The sequence below is a fragment of the Dermochelys coriacea genome, chromosome 5 (assembly GCF_009764565.3).
Source record: "Dermochelys coriacea isolate rDerCor1 chromosome 5, rDerCor1.pri.v4, whole genome shotgun sequence".
NCBI classification, from domain to species: Eukaryota; Metazoa; Chordata; order Testudines; family Dermochelyidae; genus Dermochelys; species Dermochelys coriacea.
The window spans coordinates 121,266,960-121,277,956 of NC_050072.1; positions in this window are offsets into that span (position 1 = coordinate 121,266,960).

A 10,997-nucleotide genomic window follows, 5' to 3' on the forward strand; every position below is an offset into this window, starting at 1 on the left:
TAATTAAACAACATGTGCACAAACCTCTTAAGACACAAAAATCCAATTCTGTTCTTTAAAAAGGTAAATTTTATTAATTAAAAAAAGACAGAAAATACATCTGGGAACTCAGGCTATTGCTAGATTTTAAAAGAACTACTACGAGGATTAAGCACCAAGAATAGCTTTTTTGAGGTCCAGCTTAAAGGTTACAAGCAAAACAAAGGCACCTGGGGTTAGCACGGAGGAATCCACAAGCCATAACGAAATAAAAGGGATAAATGTAATCGTGTCTTCCTAGACATTTCCTGATCTACTTACATCTCTAGGGTTTTAAAAGAGTAGTTTCTAGGTAAGATATTGATATAAGATATGATTTTTTCATACTGGCCCAAACTTCTTACAGCATGGCTGCTGCCCTGTCTGCCTCTCCCTGGGAGAACAACAACCGACAGACAAAAGGGGAGTCTTTTTTCAATTTTTAAAAGTTCTAGTCTTCCCATTGGCTCTTTTGGCCAGATGCCCACTCACTTCCTTTTACCTATGCATAGCAGTGAGACTTTTTAACCCTTTACAGGTAGCGTAATTAGAGAACAGCTACTAAGAGGGATTTTATAGCTGCTGGATGGCTGGGTGCCATAAAAGGGAACTATCTGCCCCCCTTTCATTTATCACAAAGGCTTTCTGAGTATACGCACTGGATTCCCCCCTTTTCCACATGCTTGTTGACCCCTTCAAAGAATTCTAGTAGATTGGTGAGGCATGATTTTCCTCTACAGAAACCATGTTGACTCTTCCGCAAGAAATTATGTTCATCTATGTGTCTTACAGTTTTGTTCTTTATTATAGCACTTTTACTTTATAAACACAATGCACCAGATTTTCACCTCGTGTGAGCTGATGGATTGATCCTTAACATTCCTTTTCACATAAGGCCTGATCCAACGGCCATTGGAGTCAATGGAAAGACACCTACCGACTTCAGTAGGCTATGGATTAAGGTCCATACAGCATTTTTCCTAAATAAAACTAATCACACAGCTAAGAAGTTTAGAAAAAATGTATATTGCATACCAGTAATAGACCATCAGATGAAACAATCATGTGAGATGAAACACATGCTGCTCTGTATGAATGTATGCGCCTCTTTGAATATATGATGAACGATAAATGTCTGTATTGTGTCTGTGTCCATACATACTCAAACTGGGCCAGACCCTTAGCCAGCCTCCATTTCCTTTACCAACACAATTGTCCCATAGAATTGTCTATTGTGGTATGTGCAACTTAAATTTTTCGAAACATTCTAGTGGTATGTGGTGAAAGTGATCAACTTTATGTAGAAAAAATGCTAAGTGGACCTTAATACATAGCCCACTGAACTCAGTGACTCTTTCCATCAGGCCTCATGAGTATTTAGAATTCTTATATGTATTAGGATTATTATATGTATGAGAGTAGGCACCTAAAGATTTAGGCAAGATATACTTAATAAGAGACCGTCCCTGTCCCAAAAAGCTAACAATCCACATAGACAAGACAGACACAGAGCTATAGGAGAAACAGGAGCACAGTGAAGTGAAGTGATTTGACAAGATCACATAGCATCTTACTGTCTGAGCCAAGCATAAGAAAGGCCAGTGCTCTATCCATTAGATCATGATGTCTGTAAATAACCCCTTCTATCCAAAGCCCCCTTTATCCAAATGTAGATTTAAGTGATGCATATCAGAATCCTATTTATCCCGATAAATTACATGCCTCCCATTCATTCATTCAGATATCTGAAGACATGTATTTTATTGGTAATTAGCCTAGTTTGGCTAAGCTTACAAGGAGGCCTTTTCTATTGCATTTATTGCCTCTGCACTTGGGAAATTCCACTCCTTTCTCCTAACTGCCTGTGACTTACATGTAGTATTACTTCTTGTTTCACTAGTGCCATTCACCCTGTTTTTTAGACTCCTTTAAAGTGTGGCACCACTCTGGAAAATGACACTGTGTAGTTCCATACTGATTGCCTCACAATCACTTCTAGGGAGTCTAGCCAATGCATTAGTGACAGTGCCATTCCCCCACCTGCAAGGTAGGTGGGTGTAGTGGTCATGGGTCTACTGAGGCTGTCGAGGAAGAATTCCATTCCATTCCATTGTGCACAGGCTATTTACTCCTGTCGTGTGCTGTGAAGAGGACTTTATCCAGTGAGACCTGCAGATGAAACTGCAAGAGAACAAATGTGTAAACCCATTTTTCGAATGTGTCAATACTTTTTTTATAGATACTCAGGTTCTTATTCTGCCACCCTTATTTGTGATTGGCCCCCATTGATTTCAGTCCACGATTGGGCCCTTTGATTTCAGCAGAAAAGGTCACAAAAATGGTACTATTCAACACAAATAAGGTTGGCAGAAGCTAGCACTTAAAACTGAAAAGCTACCTCGCTACTCTTGTTTTCTGTAGTAAGATGCTAAACTCCAAGCCCAGCAGGTTACTGTTTCCATTCTTCCTTGTCTGTTTTCCCAAGATTTCATCAGGTCTCTTTTATTCATTATTTTCCCACTCCTCCTTTTGTGGAAATCTCCGTCATACCCCAAGTTTTAACCTTCTACAGGTGCTGTTCTCTGAGCTGACTTTGTAAGTTAGTACGCACTCTGCTTAAGCTCTCTTGCCTTCAGTTTTCCCACTGGTGAACATAAAATAAAATAAAAGCAAAGAATGAAAGAAAAACAAAGGAAATATGTGGAAAGAAATAATAAAGGTTGCACTACAGCGAGATGTTTGTTATTTTGAGCTAATCTTTTTATTTTAAATGGCTGCTGCTCCGTACTTTGTACAGACTGCAGCTGATAAAAACTTCTTGTTTTCATTACTTTAAAAAAATTACACAAATTAACCATCAAACCAAAACTTTGTTCAAGGGCACATTATTGTATTACAGTGTATTACTGACTGCTTTTATTAAGGTTGAAAAGCAGTTTCCATTGTAACCTCCATTTTTCAAAGAATATGGCAAAGAATGTTGCTTACGGGATGAAATTTTCCATTCTTGGGGTAACTTTTTCTGAAAGTTCAGGATAAATAAGCTCAGCTGTCACTGAATTGGGCTCTGATTCAGGAAATTACTTCATCAAGTGCTTAAATTTAAGCATATGCTTTAGCGCCCATCCTGAATAAGGAGGCTTTCCTTAAGAGAGAAAAGTAGGGGGAGAAAAGGGTGCGCACACACATTATATATAAATTCTTCCCAGCTTTTTGTATCTCTCTAACTCAAAAATTAATAAACAAAATCCTGAAGCTGTCAGTTTGAGATGTCCATGGTTATATCCTCATGGAAGAAGCAACATGGAAAAAAGGATATATAGTGTTTGTATTTATAAAATTATATATAGAAGGTTTAAGAAAAACTACAATGCAGTAGAATGGCTCTGTTTCAAGGCCACCTAATTGGTAAACTGTGCTTTTAAAGCTGACTCAGAGCTAAACTTTTTTTTCTTTCTTTCCTTTTTTCTTTTTCTTTAAAGATCAGGTACATTTAAACACAAAAAAAGTATGTGAATGTAATGTTAATGTTAAGAAATTAAGCCCACAAAAGTTGAAAGTTCCTAAAGCTACACCATCTTTGCTATGTTGCAAAATGTGTAGTATTTTCTATTCCTGTATGTTTGTTTCAATATCTTAATGTTATGCATCTAATTATCTACGGCATTAGAGGCAGGAAGCCCAGTGAGTTCCTGATCAGAGAAGTTGTGGTAAATTCTCCTAGGTGGGGGAATAGGATTTATTCATGGAAATATGACAGGCTGCTCTCCCACCAAGAGCAGGGCAGGCTAAGAACATTTTTCAGGGAACCAAACAAGTTACTAGGGGAAAGTCAGTCTGGGAAAGGAAAGACTTGCAGGTGCTGCAGAAACGGGTCTAGGAGTGTGAATTGTGCCTGATTTAATATACATATATTTAACTTTCTTGGTATTTGTTTATTTCCTTCATGCCTTGTAAACAGAGATTTCCCCAGAAGCAGCTGATTCCTGAGCTCCCCATCAGGCCCAGTGCAGAGAGGTAAGAGGACATGTTACTGCTGAAAGATAAGCTAGAGACTAATGGCAAAGAGCTTATCCTGCCAGGCTCCAATTCAGCAAAACATTTAAGAACATGCTTAACTTTAGGCTCATACATTATTACTTCCAACTGAAGTCAAAGGGACTTAAGCATGTCCCTTCATTTCAGGAAGAGCCACACCTGGATCAGATGCTCCGAGTATAGCAAGTTATGGGAGTGGGTCTGCTTCTAGGCTATAAATAGTCAGAGGGCATTCAGTGAAGGCAGACCCAGAAAGGGACTGCAGAATGAAGCTGCAGTGAGTCCTGGAAGAAGGGATGGCCTCTGAGGGAGGGATGGAGGGACTGTGCTCAGCTCAGCTCAGCTCAGCTCAGCTCAGCGGAAGCCTGGATGGAAGATTGTTTTTGTGAGTACTTCGAGAACTTTGTTAATTTAATAAAAAACCCAGATCCCAAGAACGGCTGTGATTAGAAGAGAGACTGTGTGGAGTCCGTTGAAGGAGCCTGAAGAAGGGAAGACAGGGGCAGGGCACTGCAGAAGTTCCTCTGGCCATGAGGGGTGCTCGATTGCAGCCAGCCTGGTTATAAATGTAAAGATAAATAATTGCTTCTGAAATCCACCAGAGCAATGCCATTATGTGACTCGCCATGCAAACATCTCAACCAGAAAGAGTGGTGGACAAAGACTCATGTCCTGGCACGTGCATGTACACAAAACAAACAACATAGCAACAGCAATAGCAGCAGCACAGAAGAAAAAATGTTCCTTGTTAAGTAATTTTTCAAATAAATGAAACAAAACTTATACAAAACCTTTAGTTTATAAACAGGTCTGGTTGTGATGCATAGTTTAAATCAAGATGAAATAAACATTTGTTCTCACTCATGAAGCTGAATGATTTAAACCTGTTAGTCTTTCACAATATATTTGTATATATTGACTTGCAATAAGACTTTAGAGCAACAGCAGTTAACACTGTATGTTACTACTTTGATGTATCTTCTGTTTAATGTATGGTGATGCCATCCTGCCAAAATACCACAAAGTTAAATTCAAAGTTGCTTGGTATAAATTAAACATAGTTTGGTTTTTTTCTGATTTGAACTTAGTAGTAGATTTTCTGTCCATCTAATATCTGGGAGTCTACAACAAGCTTCTAAAATAGGTGCATGGACATTCTAATTATTCAATACCGATGTCAGGGTTCAACATGAGTGTCCAAAATGGCAGAGTTATATTTATATGTAATGTGTGTATTATAAATTTGTGTAGCTGAAAGAAAAAAAGTCAAACTGCAAATGTGTGTGAAGGATGATGGGAGGGTGGGGACGAAGACACGAGACCGTGGTCTCTTTGTTCTGTGTTTAGTACAATGGGGTCTGGTCCATGACTAGGGTGCCTAACCTTTACTGTAATGCTATCACTCCTAATACCAATCATAATAATAACTCTACTTTCTTCCCACTCCCAAAATTTGAGTAGATTTTTATAAATCATTTGTTATAGTAAATAACATACAACCACTCTACATTACTTGAGGCTCTGTCTCAATCTTGGAGTCCTGCTAATACAGACATACGCTTAAACTTCATTCTTCTAGTTTATGTGGGCCTGATCCAAAGCCCATTTGAAGTCAGTGGAAAGACACCCACTGAAATCAATGAGCTTTGTCTCCAGAATTCTGCATAGATGGTATTACATCTTATTATGTTCAGATGGAGTTGTATAAGTCCAATAATATTCTTACATATCTTTAAGTACAATAGGTTCTAGATAAATTACATAATTCAGGCATATGCTATGTGACATAACACCTCGCTGTCATAGCACTTGTGTAAATACTCAAACTAAATCTGCTTTATAGGGCCTGTTCCTACTCCCATGGAAATCAGTGGCTAAACTCTGACGGATTTCAGTGAGAACAGGGCTGGGCTCAAAATGAAAATGTAGTTCCTCAAAAGCTGTTTCGCTCACAGTGCCTCGAATAGTGACTGGCTCGGGTGAGTATCATGATATATTTAGGTAGCACTGCTTTGTGAAACAATAGTGTTAATGCTTCAAAAACACAGGAACCCGTGGACCTGATTTTCCACCCTAATTTAATATCTATGTAACTCCACTCCATTCAATGCAGAGACTCTTGATTTATTTCCATGTGCATGAGGAAAGCATTTGATATACTGAATACAGTCAAATTATACACCATATTTATTCTGGATTATTTTTTCCTTACCTTTTATATAGGTCACTGTTTGTTTCACAATTATCCTAAATTTTCAAAGGAATGCATGAGGTTTTAGATAGGAGATGCTCTTTGACATTAATAGCTGTTTAGCTTTGCAGCACTTATGTTATCTTCTGAAGATGTACTGGTTAATATCAAAATTGTTTATTTGCTTTCCTGCCTGTAATACCCCTAATTCCCTGCATTCTAATGAGAAGGGATGAAAATAGGTTCATGAATCCTGAAAAAATCAGGATCATGAGGAAAGATAAAGAGCATAATGACATTCTTCAGATGCCAGTGAAACAAATAGGTTTAAACAAGGCCATAGAGGGGAAATCGTGGTCAACTCTGATCCGAATTCAAACCAACCATGGTAGATACAGATATCTAATGCACAAATGCAAAATCAAGGACTCCCTGGCGTGCGAGTGTAGTTCCCCATCACAGACCATCGAACATATCACTACCTACTGCCCAATTTGTAAATATGAAGGAGGCATTACTGCAATCAATTCTGCTGCTCCTGATGTAGCCATTTGGCTCGATCAACTTCAGGTGAAATTGTAGTGCCTGCTTGAAACCAGCCATACGAAAAAAGACGATAACACCCGATTGCAATGTAGACCTGTCCTGTGTGGGAGAGATTATGACGGGGAAGACTAGTTTGTTCTGTAGTGTGAACTGATTTAATCTCAGAGTAGTTCAGAACTCTGTTTAGGGAGGTGAAAGCACAGTGTGAGGGCAGTGCTGGTCCCATGCTTGGACCTAATTCTAGTTCTCTCACTAGCAAGGTCCAGAATAAAGGATTCTAGAAATTGTTTTAGAATTTGTGCCCAAGTTTTGATCTCTTTATCATCTGAGGAATATGTTGTGTGTATTAACTGTGAATAAGAAAGGGCAAGGTAGTAGCAACTTGCCAGTTTTCTTCTAATTTTTTTAAAAAGTTTGTTTCCCTTATTTTAACATGCTGTACCTGCTCCTGCTCCCCTTGAAATAAGGGGGAAAACCGCCACTTTCTTCAATGGGATCGAGATCTGGCCTGCCATCTCCCTTTGGTCCTGCATTTTTGCAGAAAAGTTTGTCAAAGTAATTCTGAAAGCATTTCTACTTGCCCAATACCTCCCTATCCTCTTTTTGTCAGTGTTGCTTTGCTGACTGCCATCCTCTTGGCCAACACATTGGGTACGTCTACACTGCACACTCCCTACAGCAATGTGTAGATTATATACATTGCATGGCTGCCAGCATGGGTATAAATACAAGTGTAGCTGATGAGGCACTGCTTAGGCGAGTAGAGATACACCTGGACACTTAGGGTTTGGACCCTATATGGTACACTACATACCCAAGCAATGGCTGCTATTTTTAGTGTGTCATGTACTGCTGCCTGCCAGCAGCCGAAGTCTTTCCCTGCCACAGGGAAAGACTAAAGCAGTGGGAAAAGATTCTGGCAGCTCCCTGCTCCTGGAACTTTCCCCTACCACAGTGAAAGATTTTGGCGGAGACCCTGCCAGAGCCTTTCACTGAGGCATGTAACTACACACCACAGTGTGGATACAGCGGGCTTGTCACTATGCATGTAGCTGCACATACCCTACAGACTGCTGCTAATGGTGTGCAGTGTAGACACTGCCACTGAGAATTGAACAGGGGACCTGCAGAGCTAAAAACACCAGCTAAAGAGTCAAACCTCCCTAGTTGGGCCCCATAACAACTCATATCTTCTGTGGATCAGCACAGAGGAGGATTTGTAACACATACTGACCAGTGGGTTACACTTTGCTTTGTTTCCAAAACAAATATGTGCAACAATCCTGTTACATGAGGGAGACAATACATTTTTACATGAATTTCATGCTTCTCCAAATGCATCTAACATATTTGGTACTTTTTGACACTTATGTCAGATGCTAAATTTTTTATCTATTTAAAAACAAATTTGAAAATTACAGTCCTGGAAGTGGAGCCCTCTCCATTCACAGAGAACAGGTGCAGTGCTCTACTAGTGTGATCTGGAAGGACTATCTCCAGACTACCTACCACAGAGTGAGAAGGAAACTTGCTCTCCTTTGCCATTCAGTCTTTGGCCTCTGCTGAGAATTTCAGCAATAAAACCCGATTCAGTAAAGCACTTTTAAGCATGTGGTTTATGTCCATCCTTATTTAGCAAAACACTTAAGAGAGTTAAGTACAGTACTTTAAGTACGGCACATAAATGTGCTTTGCTGAATCAGGGCCTTAGGTTTGGGGGGAGTGGAGGAGTTAACCCACAGCTTTTTTCTACATGTCCAATAATGTGCATTATGCAAGCCGCAGTAATAGCGTGCACATGGGTTGGTGTGCCGTTTGTCAACAAGTATCACTTGCTGTGAACTGAGGGTGTGGTGTTATCAGAGGGTATCCCCTGCTTCGCTGCTGAGCAGTGTGCGTTCTAGGATTTTTCTGGCTGAACATCATGGGGACACGTAGCGGAAGCCAAGCTAGTTCAAATTTTTTACAAAATCACGATTATCTGTTTCCATCCAGTATATCCTTTTTGGGTGGGCTAGGGCCATTTTTGAATTGCTGTCGGACTCAGCAATGTTCAGTGCCACTATATTGGCAACCTCGAACATGCAGGGGCTGCTTGGGCTATGTTTGAGCTCTGAGAGCTGGGTGGTTTTGGTTTGGGACTTAGCCTACTGCACCATTGCGCAGATGGCTTGGCAGCAACAGCAGCTCCTTTAGCAATGGGAGAACCAGAATACAGACGGGGAGGAAGAGGAGAACTCCGAGGAACTGATCGTAGAGGACTGGTTGCTGGAGCAGCTTCACAGCATACAGTGCCACTTCTGGGCTTGGGAAACCAATGCAGATTTGGCATGAGATCGACAGACCATCGGGCCATTGGCACGCAGGCCTGGGATACCATGGAAAAGGTACCATTGCGCTGGGTTTTAAAGTTTGGTAATTCTGAGGAGGTGATTGAGGGCTTTGCATGCATGAAATTCCCCTACTGTACTGGGGCAACCGATGGGAGTCGTGTGCCTACTGTTCAGTTCCTCCCTGCCCAACACGAGGGTTCAGAATTCATAAACAGAACAGGATGTTTCTCCACGGTGCTCCAACATTTTGTAGACCACCATGCTAGTTTATGGACATAAATGCTGGTGGTCTGGAAGGGTCCATGATGCTAGGATCGTTTGGAACTGAGCTCTGTTTGAATGAATGGAGAAAGGACCGTTTGCCCCCCAGGGACACCAGATATTAATGGTGCAGACATTGCTCCAGTTATCCTGGGGGATCTGGCTTAACCTCTGCTTCCCTGATTAATGAAGCCATTCCAGTCCTGTTGAACAGAAGGAAGAAATTGTCTGTCTATTGCTTCTGTAGCTGCAAAATGACCGTGGAGTGTGCATGTGGCTGTTTGAAAGGGAGATGGACTGTTTGTGGAATAGGTTAGAAGCAGCAGAAAAAGACACCCCAAAGGTTATAGCAGCATGTTGTGTTTTGCACAATATTTGAGAGAGAAAGAGAGAGAGCTTTAGTGATGGGTGGAAGACTGAGGTGCAGAGACTTGTTCAGCGGTTTGAGCAGCCCACAAGGTGTCCAATACAAAATCAAACCGCTGGGGCAAGGTTGCCAGGGGTGCCTATTCTGCGTCTCAGGTCTGAAATTGGGCAACTGTTCATCCAGCTATTAATCCAGGGAGAGGAGATGGGGGAGTTTTTTGTGCTGTTCAGTGTTTTTAAATGGTGGTGGTGCCAATCGGTGGGTATTGGCAATCCCTGCTGCATCTTGTCTTTGCCTACATGTATTCTGAATTAGAGCAAATGTAAATATTTTCTGTTAAAAATGAATTGTCAACTCCTTATGACCCTTTTAAAGGCTTTTATTCTCAATCTATGATGTAAAAAACAGAAAAACCCTTCAACTGAAATCAAAATTAAAAAAATGGCTTTTAATTAGCATACAACATATTTCAAATCTACTCTCGAACTACAAAGAACTCTTCCATTAAACCAGCAATGAAACAAAACAAAGTGCAAACAATGCAGGACACCATGCAAGGGGCGGGAGGAGGAGGCCTTAAAGTCAGGCGAGGTGTGTCTAGGCTCTGCTCTGCCTTTTTTGGTTCATGGACATTCTGGCGCTTAGTGCTGAGACTGTCAAAGATAACAGGAGCTACAGAGGGCTCAAAAGAGCTGTGGTCCCAGGTACCCCTGTTCTCAGGGTCCTGAGCTGGGCTCTGGGAGATGAATGGAATCTGGGAGTACAGCAGGGAGGAGGAGGAATTGTTCCCAGTAGCCTAGGGGCTGCAGAGTATGACTGGCTGCTGCCCTAATAGTAACATGTGCTGCTACAGGGCATTCTGGCTTTGTATTGCCTCCAGGAGTTGCCTCTGCATCTCCCTGTCTTTTTCCATACTATCTTTGGCCATGGTAATGCTTTCCCTGGCAACTGCCACATTGTCCTTTGCCACTGCAATGATCTCCCCAGAGAGCTCCTTGTCAGATTTCCCTCTGTCCTCAGATATGGCCTCCACCTCTCCATATTTTTGAGGGGGTTTGGGGACTTTGTAATGATGACCCCAAACATTTCATCACAAATCTTGTGTTTTCTGTCCCTTGGGTTTGCCAGTCACTTGGCCATTGATAAGGGCCCTGTCGTTGAGGTTCTGGCCAGTGCCGGTGCTGTAGGGGTATATTAAAAAATAACAAGCAGTTGTTCATGTTCTTGGGAGGCTGATTATTTT